This window comes from Pseudophryne corroboree, chromosome 8, assembly GCF_028390025.1.
Source record: "Pseudophryne corroboree isolate aPseCor3 chromosome 8, aPseCor3.hap2, whole genome shotgun sequence".
In the NCBI taxonomy this organism is placed as follows: Eukaryota; Metazoa; Chordata; class Amphibia; order Anura; family Myobatrachidae; genus Pseudophryne; species Pseudophryne corroboree.
In genome coordinates this window covers 172293612-172307701 of record NC_086451.1, presented here as the reverse complement: position 1 = coordinate 172307701, position 14090 = coordinate 172293612, and the positions used below count along the sequence as shown (strand labels likewise).

Genomic DNA, 14090 nt, shown 5'->3' with positions numbered 1-14090 from the left:
GAATCAAATCTAACTCTGATTACATCAGAAAAGGCCAGGTACCCTACACCATAACAGGGGGTTTGAAATTTTGACTTGTCTACTTAAAGATCACCAAAATCTGATAACAAGGTCAATTACGTCCCTGGGTGGGATTGAACCACCAACCTTTTGGTTAGTAGCCGGACACACTAACCGATTGCGCCACAGAGACACTTCGCGAAAAGTATATACTGACAAAGGCTAATAAGCATACATCTAGAACGTTTCCTAGAAAAACTTTAAAAAGTCAATAATCTGGAGAATTATTGTAAAATGTTTCTTCCATCAACCAACGAAGAAACACATTGGTACTTTCCCATGATGAGTGAGTGCTTCAGGATCTCTTGCACTTACATGTGCAGCAGAGTACTGCAACGGAAGCATGCTGGGCCCATAACCCGGAGGTAGGCAGATTGAAACTATCCTTTGCTATATGCATTTTTTTTGTTAATTTAAGTAATCAAAACTGGGATTGATATTTTTGCTCTTTTATTTTTACTTGAAGTACAATAACTTTTACCATTTTAATTTGTTTGAATAGTATATTGACAGTATAGTTTTCTTTAAAAAATCAACTTAATTTTCTTTACCCTAATATTAAAAGGGTAATTGACAAAAACAAACTACATTGTCACCAGAAGAGCAATACAAAATGTACAAGTGATATATTAAAATCATCTTTCCAGCTTGAATTTCAATGATGCATTGGGGCAACGATTTTGTGAGAAACATCTTCACCCTTAAATAAAGATTTTCTTAATTCCTTACCTGTGTGCTAATTAGATATCACCTTGTTTTCACATTAAACAGACTTCCACATGAGAAAGCAGCAAGGATGCAGTGGCGTTAATGTTTCCTGGTGTCAACCTGTATTATTTCAGTAGAAATTGAAATGAGGATGCATCTTGCTGCCTTTCCAATGAAGCAAGTTTAATTTAGTAATAGGTGAAAAACCATCCCTACAAAGGTGTTAATCAGAGACTTGGCTTTGTGGACACTTTTCAGAGAACAAATTTGTTAGCATAAAAATAAAGCCAGAAAATGAAGAGCTGTTTAATCACTCTATTGGATTTTTCTGCCAGCATATTTTTTTTCTCTGCAACCCATTGCTAAATTGTGCTTCCTAGCTGTTTTTTATAAAATCACTGAATCAAATCTAACTCTGATTACATCAGAGAAGGCCAGGTACCCTACACCATAAGAGGGGGTTTAAAATTTTGACTTGTCTACTTAAATATCACCAAAACCTGATCACAAGGTCAATTATGTCCCTGGGTGGGATTAAAACCACCAACCTTTTGGTTAGTAGCCGGACACACTAACCGATTGCGCCACAGTGACACTTTGCGAAAAGTACATACTGACAAAGGCTAATAAGCATTCATCTAGAACATTTCCTAGAAAAACTTTAAAAAGTCAATAATCTGGAGAGTTTTTGTAAGAATTTTCTTAAATCAACCAACGAAGAAACAAATTGGTACTTTCCCATGATGAGTGAGTGCTTCAGGATCTCTTGCACTTACATGTGCAGCAGAGTACTGCAATGGAAGCATGCTGGGCCCATTACCCAGAGGTAGGCAGATTGAAACTATCCTCTGCTATATGCATTTTTTTTGTTAATTAAAGTAATCCAAAACTGGTATTGATATGTTAGCTATTTTATGTTTACTTAAAGTACAATAACTTTTACCATTTTAATTTGTTTTAATAGTATATTGACAGTATTGTTTTCTTTCAAAAATCCACTTAATTTTCTTTACCCTATTATTAAAATGGTAATTGACAAAAACAAACTACATTGTCACCAGAAGAGCAATACAAAATGTACAAGTGATATATTAAAATCATCTTTCCAGCTTGAATTTCAATGATGCATTGGGGCAACGATTTTGTGAGAAACATCTTCACCCTTAAATAAAGATTTTCTTAATTCCTTACCTGTGTGCTAATTAGATATCACCTTGTTTTCACATTAAACAGACTTCCACATGAGAAAGCAGCAAGGATGCAGTGGCGTTAATGTTTCCTGGTGTCAACCTGTATTATTTCAGTAGAAATTGAAATGAGGATGCATCTTGCTGCCTTTCCAATGAAGCAAGTTTAATTTAGTAATAGGTGAAAAACCATCCCTACAAAGGTGTTAATCAGAGACTTGGCTTTGTGGACACTTTTCAGAGAACAAATTTGTTAGCATAAAAATAAAGCCAGAAAATGAAGAGCTGTTTAATCACTCAATTGGATTTTTTTTCCAGCATATTTCTTTTTCTCTGCAACCCACTGCTAAATTGTGCTTCCTAGCTGTTTTTATAAAATCACTGAATCAAATCTAACTCTGATTACATCAGAGAAGGCCAGGTACCCTACACCATAACAGGGGGTTTGAAATTTTGACTTGTCTACTTAAAGATCACCAAAATCTGATAACAAGGTCAATTACGTCCCTGGGTGGGATTGAACCACCAACCTTTTGGTTAGTAGCCAGACACACTAACCGATTGCGCCACAGAGACACTTTGTAAAAAGTACGTACTGACAAAGGCTAATAAGCATACATCTAGAACATTTCCTAGAAAAACTTTAAAAAGTCAATAATCTGGAGAGTTTTTGTAAGATGTTTCTTCCATCAACCAACGAAGAAACACATTGGTACTTTCCCATGATGAGTGAGTGCTTCAGGATCTCTTGCACTTACATGTGCAGCAGAGTACTGCAATGGAAGCATGCTGGGCCCATAACCCAGAGGTAGGCAGATTGAAACTATCCTTTGCTATATGCATTTTTTTTTGTTAATTTAAGTAATCAAAACTGGGATTGATATTTTTGCTCTTTTATTTTTACTTAAAGTACAATAACTTTTACCATTTTAATTTGTTTTAATAGTATATTGACAGTATAGTTTTCTTTAAAAAATCCACTTAATTTTCTTTACCCTATTATTAAAAGGGTAATTGACACAAACAAACTACATTGTCACCAGAAGAGCAATACAAAATGTACAAGTGATATATTAAAATCATCTTTCCAGCTTGAATTTCAATGATGCATTGGGGCAACGATTTTGTGAGAAACATCTTCACCCTTAAATAAAGATTTTCTTAATTCCTTACCTGTGTGCTAATTAGATATCACCTTGTTTTCACATTAAACAGACTTCTACATGAGAAAGCAGCAAGGATGCAGTGGCGGTAATGTTTCCTGGTGTCAACCTGTATTATTTCAGTAGACATTGAAATGAAGATGCATCTTGCTGCCTTTCCAATGAAGCAAGTTTAATTTAGTAATAGGTGAAAAACCATCCCTACAAAGGTGTTAATCAGAGACTTGGCTTTGTGGACACTTTTCAGAGAACAAATTTGTTAGCATAAAAATAAAGCCAGAAAATGAAGAACTGTTTAATCACTCAATTGGATTTTTTTTGCCAGTATATTTCTTTTTCTCTGCAACCCACTGCTAAATTGTGCTTCCTAGCTGTTTTTATTAAATCACTGAATCAAATCTAACTCTGATTACATCAGAACAGGCCAGGTACCCTACACCATAACAGGGGGTTTGAAATTTTGACTTGTCTACTTAAAGATCACCAAAATCTGATAACAAGGTCAATTACGTCCCTGGGTGGGATTGAACCACCAACCTTTTGGTTAGTAGCCGGACACACTAACCGATTGCGCCACAGAGACACTTCGCGAAAAGTATATACTGACAAAGGCTAATAAGCATACATCTAGAACGTTTCCTAGAAAAACTTTAAAAAGTCAATAATCTGGAGAATTATTGTAAAATGTTTCTTCCATCAACCAACGAAGAAACACATTGGTACTTTCCCATGATGAGTGAGTGCTTCAGGATCTCTTGCACTTACATGTGCAGCAGAGTACTGCAATGGAAGCATGCTGGGCCCATAACCCAGAGGTAGGCAGATTGAAACTATCCTTTGCTATATGCATTTTTTTTGTTAATTTAAGTAATCAAAACTGGGATTGATATTTTTGCTCTTTTATTTTTACTTAAAGTACAATAACTTTTACCATTTTAATTTGTTTTAATAGTATATTGACAGTATTGTTTTCTTTCAAAAATCCACTTAATTTTCTTTACCCTATTATTAAAATGGTAATTGACAAAAACAAACTACATTGTCACCAGAAGAGCAATACAAAATGTACAAGTGATATATTAAAATCATCTTTCCAGCTTGAATTTCAATGATGCATTGGGGCAACGATTTTGTGAGAAACATCTTCACCCTTAAATAAAGATTTTCTTAATTCCTTACCTGTGTGCTAATTAGATATCACCTTGTTTTCACATTAAACAGACTTCCACATGAGAAAGCAGCAAGGATGCAGTGGCGTTAATGTTTCCTGGTGTCAACCCGTATTATTTCAGTAGACATTGAAATGAGGATGCATCTTGCTGCCTTTCCAATTAAGCAAATTTAATTTAGTAATAGGTGAAAAACCATCCTTACAAAGGTGTTAATCAGAGACTTGGCTTTGTGGACACTTTTCAGAGAACAAATTTGTTAGCATAAAAATAAAGCCAGAAAATTAAGAGCTGTTTAATCACTCAATTGGATTTTTTTGCCAGCATATTTCTTTTTCTCTGCAACCCACTGCTAAATTGTGCTTCCTAGCTGTTTTTATAAAATCACTGAATCAAATCTAACTCTGATTACATCAGAGAAGGCCAGGTACCCTACACCATAAGAGGGGGCTTGAAATGTTGACTTGTCTACTTAAAGATCACCAAAATCTGATCACAAGGTCAATTACGTCCCTGGGTGGGATTGAACCACCAACCTTTTGGTTTATAGCCGTTTACACTAACTGATTGCGCCACAGAGACACTTTGCAAAAGTATATACTGACAAAGGCTAATAAGCATTCATCTAAAACGTTTCCTAGAAAAACTTTAAAAAGTCAATAATCTGGAGAGTTTTTGTAAGATGTTTCTTCCATCCACCAACGAAGAAACACATTGGTACTTTCCCATGATGAGTGAGTGCTTCAGGATCTCTTGCACTTACATGTGCAGCAAAGTACTGCAATGGAAGCATGCTGGGCCCATAACCCAGAGGTAGGCAGATTAAAACTATCCTCTGCTATATGCATATTTTTTTGTTAATTAAAGTAATCCAAAACTGGGATTGATATTTTTGCTCTTTTATTTTTCATTAAAGTACAATAACTTTTACCATTTTAATTTGTTTTAATAGTATATTGAAAGTATTATTTTCTTTAAAAAATCCACTTAATTTTCTTTACCCTATTATTAAAATGGTAATTGACAAAAACAAACTACATTGTCACCAGAAGAGCAATACAAAATGTACAAGTGATATATTAAAATCATCTTTCCAGCTTGAATTTCAATGATGCATTGGGGCAACGATTTTGTGAGAAACATCTTCACCCTTAAATAAAGATTTTCTTAATTCCTTACCTGTGTGCTAATTAGATATCACCTTGTTTTCACATTAAACAGACTTCTATATGAGAAAGCAGCAAGGATGCAGTGGCGTTAATGTTTCCTGGTGTCAACCTGTATTATTTCAGTAGACATTGAAATGAGGATGCATCTTGCTGCCTTTCCAATTAAGCAAATTTAATTTAGTAATAGGTGAAAAACCATCCTTACAAAGGTGTTAATCAGAGACTTGGCTTTGTGGACACTTTTCAGAGAACAAATTTGTTAGCATAAAAATAAAGCCAGAAAATTAAGAGCTGTTTAATCACTCAATTGGATTTTTTTGCCAGCATATTTCTTTTTCTCTGCAACCCACTGCTAAATTGTGCTTCCTAGCTGTTTTTATAAAATCACTGAATCAAATCTAACTCTGATTACATCAGAGAAGGCCAGGTACCCTACACCATAAGAGGGGGTTTTAAATTTTGACTTGTCTACTTAAAGATCACCAAAATCTGATAACAAGGTCAATTACGTCCCTGGGTGGGATTGAACCACCAACCTTTTGGTTAATAGCCATACACACTAACTGATTGCACCACAGAGACACTTTGCAAAAGTACATACTGACAAAGGCTAATAAGCATTCATCTAAAACGTTTCCTAGAAAAACTTTAAAAAGTCAATAATCTGGAGAGTTTTTGTAAGATGTTTCTTCCATCAACCAACGAAGAAACACATTGGTACTTTCCCATGATGAGTGAGTGCTTCAGGATCTACTGCACTTACATGTGCAGCAGAGTACAGCAATGGAAGCATGCTGGGCACATAACCCAGAGGTAAGCAGATTGAAACTATTCTCTGCTATATGCATTTTTTTTTTGTTAATTAAAGTAATCCAAAACTGGGATTGATATTTTGGCTCTTTTATTTTTACTTAAAGTACAATAACTTTTACCATTTTAATTTGTTTTAATAGTATATTGACAGTATTGTTTTCTTTCAAAAATCCACTTAATTTTCTTTACCCTATTATTAAAATGGTAATTGACAAAAACAAACTACATTGTCACCAGAAGAGCAATACAAAATGTACAAGTGATATATTAAAATCATCTTTCCAGCTTGAATTTCAATGATGCATTGGGGCAACGATTTTGTGAGAAACATCTTCACCCTTAAATAAAGATTTTCTTAATTCCTTACCTGTGTGCTAATTAGATATCACCTTGTTTTCACATTAAACAGACTTCTACATGAGAAAGCAGCAAGGATGCAGTGGCGGTAATGTTTCCTGGTGTCAACCTGTATTATTTCAGTAGACATTGAAATGAAGATGCATCTTGCTGCCTTTCCAATGAAGCAAGTTTAATTTAGTAATAGGTGAAAAACCATCCCTACAAAGGTGTTAATCAGAGACTTGGCTTTGTGGACACTTTTCAGAGAACAAATTTGTTAGCATAAAAATAAAGCCAGAAAATGAAGAACTGTTTAATCACTCAATTGGATTTTTTTTGCCAGCATATTTCTTTTTCTCTGCAACCCACTGCTAAATTGTGCTTCCTAGCTGTTTTTATTAAATCACTGAATCAAATCTAACTCTGATTACATCAGAACAGGCCAGGTACCCTACACCATAACAGGGGGTTTGAAATTTTGACTTGTCTACTTAAAGATCACCAAAATCTGATAACAAGGTCAATTACGTCCCTGGGTGGGATTGAACCACCAACCTTTTGGTTAGTAGCTGGACACACTAACCGATTGCGCCACAGAGACACTTCGCGAAAAGTATATACTGACAAAGGCTAATAAGCATACATCTAGAACGTTTCCTAGAAAAACTTTAAAAAGTCAATAATCTGGAGAATTATTGTAAAATGTTTCTTCCATCAACCAACGAAGAAACACATTGGTACTTTCCCATGATGAGTGAGTGCTTCAGGATCTCTTGCACTTACATGTGCAGCAGAGTACTGCAACGGAAGCATGCTGGGCCCATAACCCGGAGGTAGGCAGATTGAAACTATCCTTTGCTATATGCATTTTTTTTGTTAATTTAAGTAATCAAAACTGGGATTGATATTTTTGCTCTTTTATTTTTACTTGAAGTACAATAACTTTTACCATTTTAATTTGTTTGAATAGTATATTGACAGTATAGTTTTCTTTAAAAAATCAACTTAATTTTCTTTACCCTAATATTAAAAGGGTAATTGACAAAAACAAACTACATTGTCACCAGAAGAGCAATACAAAATGTACAAGTGATATATTAAAATCATCTTTCCAGCTTGAATTTCAATGATGCATTGGGGCAACGATTTTGTGAGAAACATCTTCACCCTTAAATAAAGATTTTCTTAATTCCTTACCTGTGTGCTAATTAGATATCACCTTGTTTTCACATTAAACAGACTTCCACATGAGAAAGCAGCAAGGATGCAGTGGCGTTAATGTTTCCTGGTGTCAACCTGTATTATTTCAGTAGAAATTGAAATGAGGATGCATCTTGCTGCCTTTCCAATGAAGCAAGTTTAATTTAGTAATAGGTGAAAAACCATCCCTACAAAGGTGTTAATCAGAGACTTGGCTTTGTGGACACTTTTCAGAGAACAAATTTGTTAGCATAAAAATAAAGCCAGAAAATGAAGAGCTGTTTAATCACTCTATTGGATTTTTCTGCCAGCATATTTTTTTTCTCTGCAACCCATTGCTAAATTGTGCTTCCTAGCTGTTTTTTATAAAATCACTGAATCAAATCTAACTCTGATTACATCAGAGAAGGCCAGGTACCCTACACCATAAGAGGGGGTTTAAAATTTTGACTTGTCTACTTAAATATCACCAAAACCTGATCACAAGGTCAATTATGTCCCTGGGTGGGATTAAACCACCAACCTTTTGGTTAGTAGCCGGACACACTAACCGATTGCGCCACAGTGACACTTCGCGAAAAGTACATACTGACAAAGGCTAATAAGCATTCATCTAGAACATTTCCTAGAAAAACTTTAAAAAGTCAATAATCTGGAGAGTTTTTGTAAGAATTTTCTTAAATCAACCAACGAAGAAACAAATTGGTACTTTCCCATGATGAGTGAGTGCTTCAGGATCTCTTGCACTTACATGTGCAGCAGAGTACTGCAATGGAAGCATGCTGGGCCCATTACCCAGAGGTAGGCAGATTGAAACTATCCTCTGCTATATGCATTTTTTTTGTTAATTAAAGTAATCCAAAACTGGTATTGATATGTTAGCTATTTTATGTTTACTTAAAGTACAATAACTTTTACCATTTTAATTTGTTTTAATAGTATATTGACAGTATTGTTTTCTTTCAAAAATCCACTTAATTTTCTTTACCCTATTATTAAAATGGTAATTGACAAAAACAAACTACATTGTCACCAGAAGAGCAATACAAAATGTACAAGTGATATATTAAAATCATCTTTCCAGCTTGAATTTCAATGATGCATTGGGGCAACGATTTTGTGAGAAACATCTTCACCCTTAAATAAAGATTTTCTTAATTCCTTACCTGTGTGCTAATTAGATATCACCTTGTTTTCACATTAAACAGACTTCCACATGAGAAAGCAGCAAGGATGCAGTGGCGTTAATGTTTCCTGGTGTCAACCTGTATTATTTCAGTAGAAATTGAAATGAGGATGCATCTTGCTGCCTTTCCAATGAAGCAAGTTTAATTTAGTAATAGGTGAAAAACCATCCCTACAAAGGTGTTAATCAGAGACTTGGCTTTGTGGACACTTTTCAGAGAACAAATTTGTTAGCATAAAAATAAAGCCAGAAAATGAAGAGCTGTTTAATCACTCAATTGGATTTTTTTTCCAGCATATTTCTTTTTCTCTGCAACCCACTGCTAAATTGTGCTTCCTAGCTGTTTTTATAAAATCACTGAATCAAATCTAACTCTGATTACATCAGAGAAGGCCAGGTACCCTACACCATAACAGGGGGTTTGAAATTTTGACTTGTCTACTTAAAGATCACCAAAATCTGATAACAAGGTCAATTACGTCCCTGGGTGGGATTGAACCACCAACCTTTTGGTTAGTAGCCAGACACACTAACCGATTGCGCCACAGAGACACTTTGTAAAAAGTACGTACTGACAAAGGCTAATAAGCATACATCTAGAACGTTTCCTAGAAAAACTTTAAAAAGTCAATAATCTGGAGAGTTTTTGTAAGATGTTTCTTCCATCAACCAACGAAGAAACACATTGGTACTTTCCCATGATGAGTGAGTGCTTCAGGATCTCTTGCACTTACATGTGCAGCAGAGTACTGCAATGGAAGCATGCTGGGCCCATAACCCAGAGGTAGGCAGATTGAAACTATCCTTTGCTATATGCATTTTTTTTTGTTTTTTTAAGTAATCAAAACTGGGATTGATATTTTTGCTCTTTTATTTTTACTTAAAGTACAATAACTTTTACCATTTTAATTTGTTTTAATAGTATATTGACAGTATAGTTTTCTTTAAAAAATCCACTTAATTTTCTTTACCCTATTATTAAAAGGGTAATTGACACAAACAAACTACATTGTCACCAGAAGAGCAATACAAAATGTACAAGTGATATATTAAAATCATCTTTCCAGCTTGAATTTCAATGATGCATTGGGGCAACGATTTTGTGAGAAACATCTTCACCCTTAAATAAAGATTTTCTTAATTCCTTACCTGTGTGCTAATTAGATATCACCTTGTTTTCACATTAAACAGACTTCTACATGAGAAAGCAGCAAGGATGCAGTGGCGTTAATGTTTCCTGGTGTCAACCTGTATTATTTCAGTAGACATTGAAATGAGGATGCATCTTACTGCCTTTCCAATGAAGCAAGTTTAATTTAGTAATAGGTGAAAAACCATCCCTACAAAGGTGTTAATCAGAGACTTGGCTTTGTGGACACTTTTCAGAGAACAAATTTGTTAGCATAAAAATAAAGCCAGAAAATGAAGAGCTGTTTAATCACTCAATTGGATTTTTTTTGCCAGCAAATTTCTTTTTCTCTGCAACCCACTGCTAAATTGTGCTTCCTAGCTGTTTTTATAAAATCACTGAATCAAATCTAACTCTGATTACATCAGAGAAGGCCAGGTACCCTACACCATAAGAGGGGGTTTGAAATTTTGACTTGTCTACTTAAAGATCACCAAAATCTGATAACAAGTTCAATTACTTCCCTGGGTGGGATTGAACCACCAACCTTTTGGTTAGTAGGCAGACACACTACCCGATTGCGCCACAGAGACACTTTGCAAAAAGTATATACTGACAAAGGCTAATAAGCATACATCTAGAACGTTTCCTAGAAAAACTTTAAAAAGTTAATAAGCTGGAGAGTTTTTGTAAGATGTTTCTTCCATCAACCAACGAAGAAACACATTGGTACTTTCCCATGATGAGTGAGTGCTTCAGGATCTCTTGCACTTACATGTGCAGCAGAGTACTGCAATGGAAGCATGCTGGGCCCATAACCCAGAGGTAGGCAGATTGAAACTATCCTCTGCTATATGCATTTTTTTTTGTTAATTAAAGTAATCCAAAACTGGGATTGATATTTTGGTTCTTTTATTTTTACTTAAAGTACAATAACTTTTACCATTTTAATTTGTTTTAATAGTATATTGACAGTATTGTTTTCTTTCAAAAATCCACTTAATTTTCTTTACCCTATTATTAAAATGGTAATTGACAAAAACAAACTACATTGTCACCAGAAGAGCAATACAAAATGTACAAGTGATATATTAAAATCATCTTTCCAGCTTGAATTTCAATGATGCATTGGGGCAACGATTTTGTGAGAAACATCTTCACCCTTAAATAAAGATTTTCTTAATTCCTTACCTGTGTGCTAATTAGATATCACCTTGTTTTCACATTAAACAGACTTCTACATGAGAAAGCAGCAAGGATGCAGTGGCGGTAATGTTTCCTGGTGTCAACCTGTATTATTTCAGTAGACATTGAAATGAAGATGCATCTTGCTGCCTTTCCAATGAAGCAAGTTTAATTTAGTAATAGGTGAAAAACCATCCCTACAAAGGTGTTAATCAGAGACTTGGCTTTGTGGACACTTTTCAGAGAACAAATTTGTTAGCATAAAAATAAAGCCAGAAAATGAAGAACTGTTTAATCACTCAATTGGATTTTTTTTGCCAGCATATTTCTTTTTCTCTGCAACCCACTGCTAAATTGTGCTTCCTAGCTGTTTTTATTAAATCACTGAATCAAATCTAACTCTGATTACATCAGAACAGGCCAGGTACCCTACACCATAACAGGGGGTTTGAAATTTTGACTTGTCTACTTAAAGATCACCAAAATCTGATAACAAGGTCAATTACGTCCCTGGGTGGGATTGAACCACCAACCTTTTGGTTAGTAGCCGGACACACTAACCGATTGCGCCACAGAGACACTTCGCGAAAAGTATATACTGACAAAGGCTAATAAGCATACATCTAGAACGTTTCCTAGAAAAACTTTAAAAAGTCAATAATCTGGAGAATTATTGTAAAATGTTTCTTCCATCAACCAACGAAGAAACACATTGGTACTTTCCCATGATGAGTAAGTGCTTCAGGATCTCTTGCACTTACATGTGCAGCAGAGTACTGCAACGGAAGCATGCTGGGCCCATAACCCGGAGGTAGGCAGATTGAAACTATCCTTTGCTATATGCATTTTTTTTTGTTAATTTAAGTAATCAAAACTGGGATTGATATTTTTGCTCTTTTATTTTTACTTGAAGTACAATAACTTTTACCATTTTAATTTGTTTGAATAGTATATTGACAGTATAGTTTTCTTTAAAAAATCAACTTAATTTTCTTTACCCTAATATTAAAAGGGTAATTGACAAAAACAAACTACATTGTCACCAGAAGAGCAATACAAAATGTACAAGTGATATATTAAAATCATCTTTCCAGCTTGAATTTCAATGATGCATTGGGGCAACGATTTTGTGAGAAACATCTTCACCCTTAAATAAAGATTTTCTTAATTCCTTACCTGTGTGCTAATTAGATATCACCTTGTTTTCACATTAAACAGACTTCCACATGAGAAAGCAGCAAGGATGCAGTGGCGTTAATGTTTCCTGGTGTCAACCTGTATTATTTCAGTAGAAATTGAAATGAGGATGCATCTTGCTGCCTTTCCAATGAAGCAAGTTTAATTTAGTAATAGGTGAAAAACCATCCCTACAAAGGTGTTAATCAGAGACTTGGCTTTGTGGACACTTTTCAGAGAACAAATTTGTTAGCATAAAAATAAAGCCAGAAAATGAAGAGCTGTTTAATCACTCTATTGGATTTTTCTGCCAGCATATTTTTTTTCTCTGCAACCCATTGCTAAATTGTGCTTCCTAGCTGTTTTTTATAAAATCACTGAATCAAATCTAACTCTGATTACATCAGAGAAGGCCAGGTACCCTACACCATAAGAGGGGGTTTAAAATTTTGACTTGTCTACTTAAATATCACCAAAACCTGATCACAAGGTCAATTATGTCCCTGGGTGGGATTAAACCACCAACCTTTTGGTTAGTAGCCGGACACACTAACCGATTGCGCCACAGTGACACTTTGCGAAAAGTACATACTGACAAAGGCTAATAAGCATTCATCTAGAACATTTCCTAGAAAAACTTTAAAAAGTCAATAATCTGGAGAGTTTTTGTAAGAATTTTCTTAAATCAACCAACGAAGAAACAAATTGGTACTTTCCCATGATGAGTGAGTGCTTCAGGATCTCTTGCACTTACATGTGCAGCAGAGTACTGCAATGGAAGCATGCTGGGCCCATTACCCAGAGGTAGGCAGATTGAAACTATCCTCTGCTATATGCATTTTTTTTGTTAATTAAAGTAATCCAAAACTGGTATTGATATGTTAGCTATTTTGTGTTTACTTAAAGTACAATAACTTTTACCATTTTAATTTGTTTTAATAGTATATTGACAGTATTGTTTTCTTTCAAAAATCCACTTAATTTTCTTTACCCTATTATTAAAATGGTAATTGACAAAAACAAACTACATTGTCACCAGAAGAGCAATACAAAATGTACAAGTGATATATTAAAATCATCTTTCCAGCTTGAATTTCAATGATGCATTGGGGCAACGATTTTGTGAGAAACATCTTCACCCTTAAATAAAGATTTTCTTAATTCCTTACCTGTGTGCTAATTAGATATCACCTTGTTTTCACATTAAACAGACTTCCACATGAGAAAGCAGCAAGGATGCAGTGGCGTTAATGTTTCCTGGTGTCAACCTGTATTATTTCAGTAGAAATTGAAATGAGGATGCATCTTGCTGCCTTTCCAATGAAGCAAGTTTAATTTAGTAATAGGTGAAAAACCATCCCTACAAAGGTGTTAATCAGAGACTTGGCTTTGTGGACACTTTTCAGAGAACAAATTTGTTAGCATAAAAATAAAGCCAGAAAATGAAGAGCTGTTTAATCACTCAATTGGATTTTTTTTCCAGCATATTTCTTTTTCTCTGCAACCCACTGCTAAATTGTGCTTCCTAGCTGTTTTTATAAAATCACTGAATCAAATCTAACTCTGATTACATCAGAGAAGGCCAGGTACCCTACACCATAACAGG

General features: G+C 34.8%; 5 non-coding genes across 5 annotated transcripts; all 5 read right to left on the bottom strand.

Annotated features, from left to right (window-relative positions):
* Nucleotides 1-119: 119 nt before the first annotated feature.
* TRNAS-ACU (transfer RNA serine (anticodon ACU)) lies at nt 120-193 on the bottom strand. Its single transcript has one exon. It is a non-coding gene; the product is annotated as a tRNA-Ser (tRNA).
* Nucleotides 194-2457: 2264 nt separating this feature from the next.
* On the bottom strand, nt 2458-2531 carry TRNAS-ACU (transfer RNA serine (anticodon ACU)). The gene has a single exon. It is a non-coding gene; the product is annotated as a tRNA-Ser (tRNA).
* A 1096-nt stretch (nt 2532-3627) lies between these two features.
* Nucleotides 3628-3701, bottom strand: TRNAS-ACU (transfer RNA serine (anticodon ACU)). Its single transcript has one exon. It is a non-coding gene; the product is annotated as a tRNA-Ser (tRNA).
* A 5771-nt stretch (nt 3702-9472) lies between these two features.
* Nucleotides 9473-9546, bottom strand: TRNAS-ACU (transfer RNA serine (anticodon ACU)). The gene has a single exon. It is a non-coding gene; the product is annotated as a tRNA-Ser (tRNA).
* Nucleotides 9547-11813: 2267 nt separating this feature from the next.
* On the bottom strand, nt 11814-11887 carry TRNAS-ACU (transfer RNA serine (anticodon ACU)). The gene has a single exon. It is a non-coding gene; the product is annotated as a tRNA-Ser (tRNA).
* Between the last annotated feature and the right edge of the window lie 2203 nt (nt 11888-14090).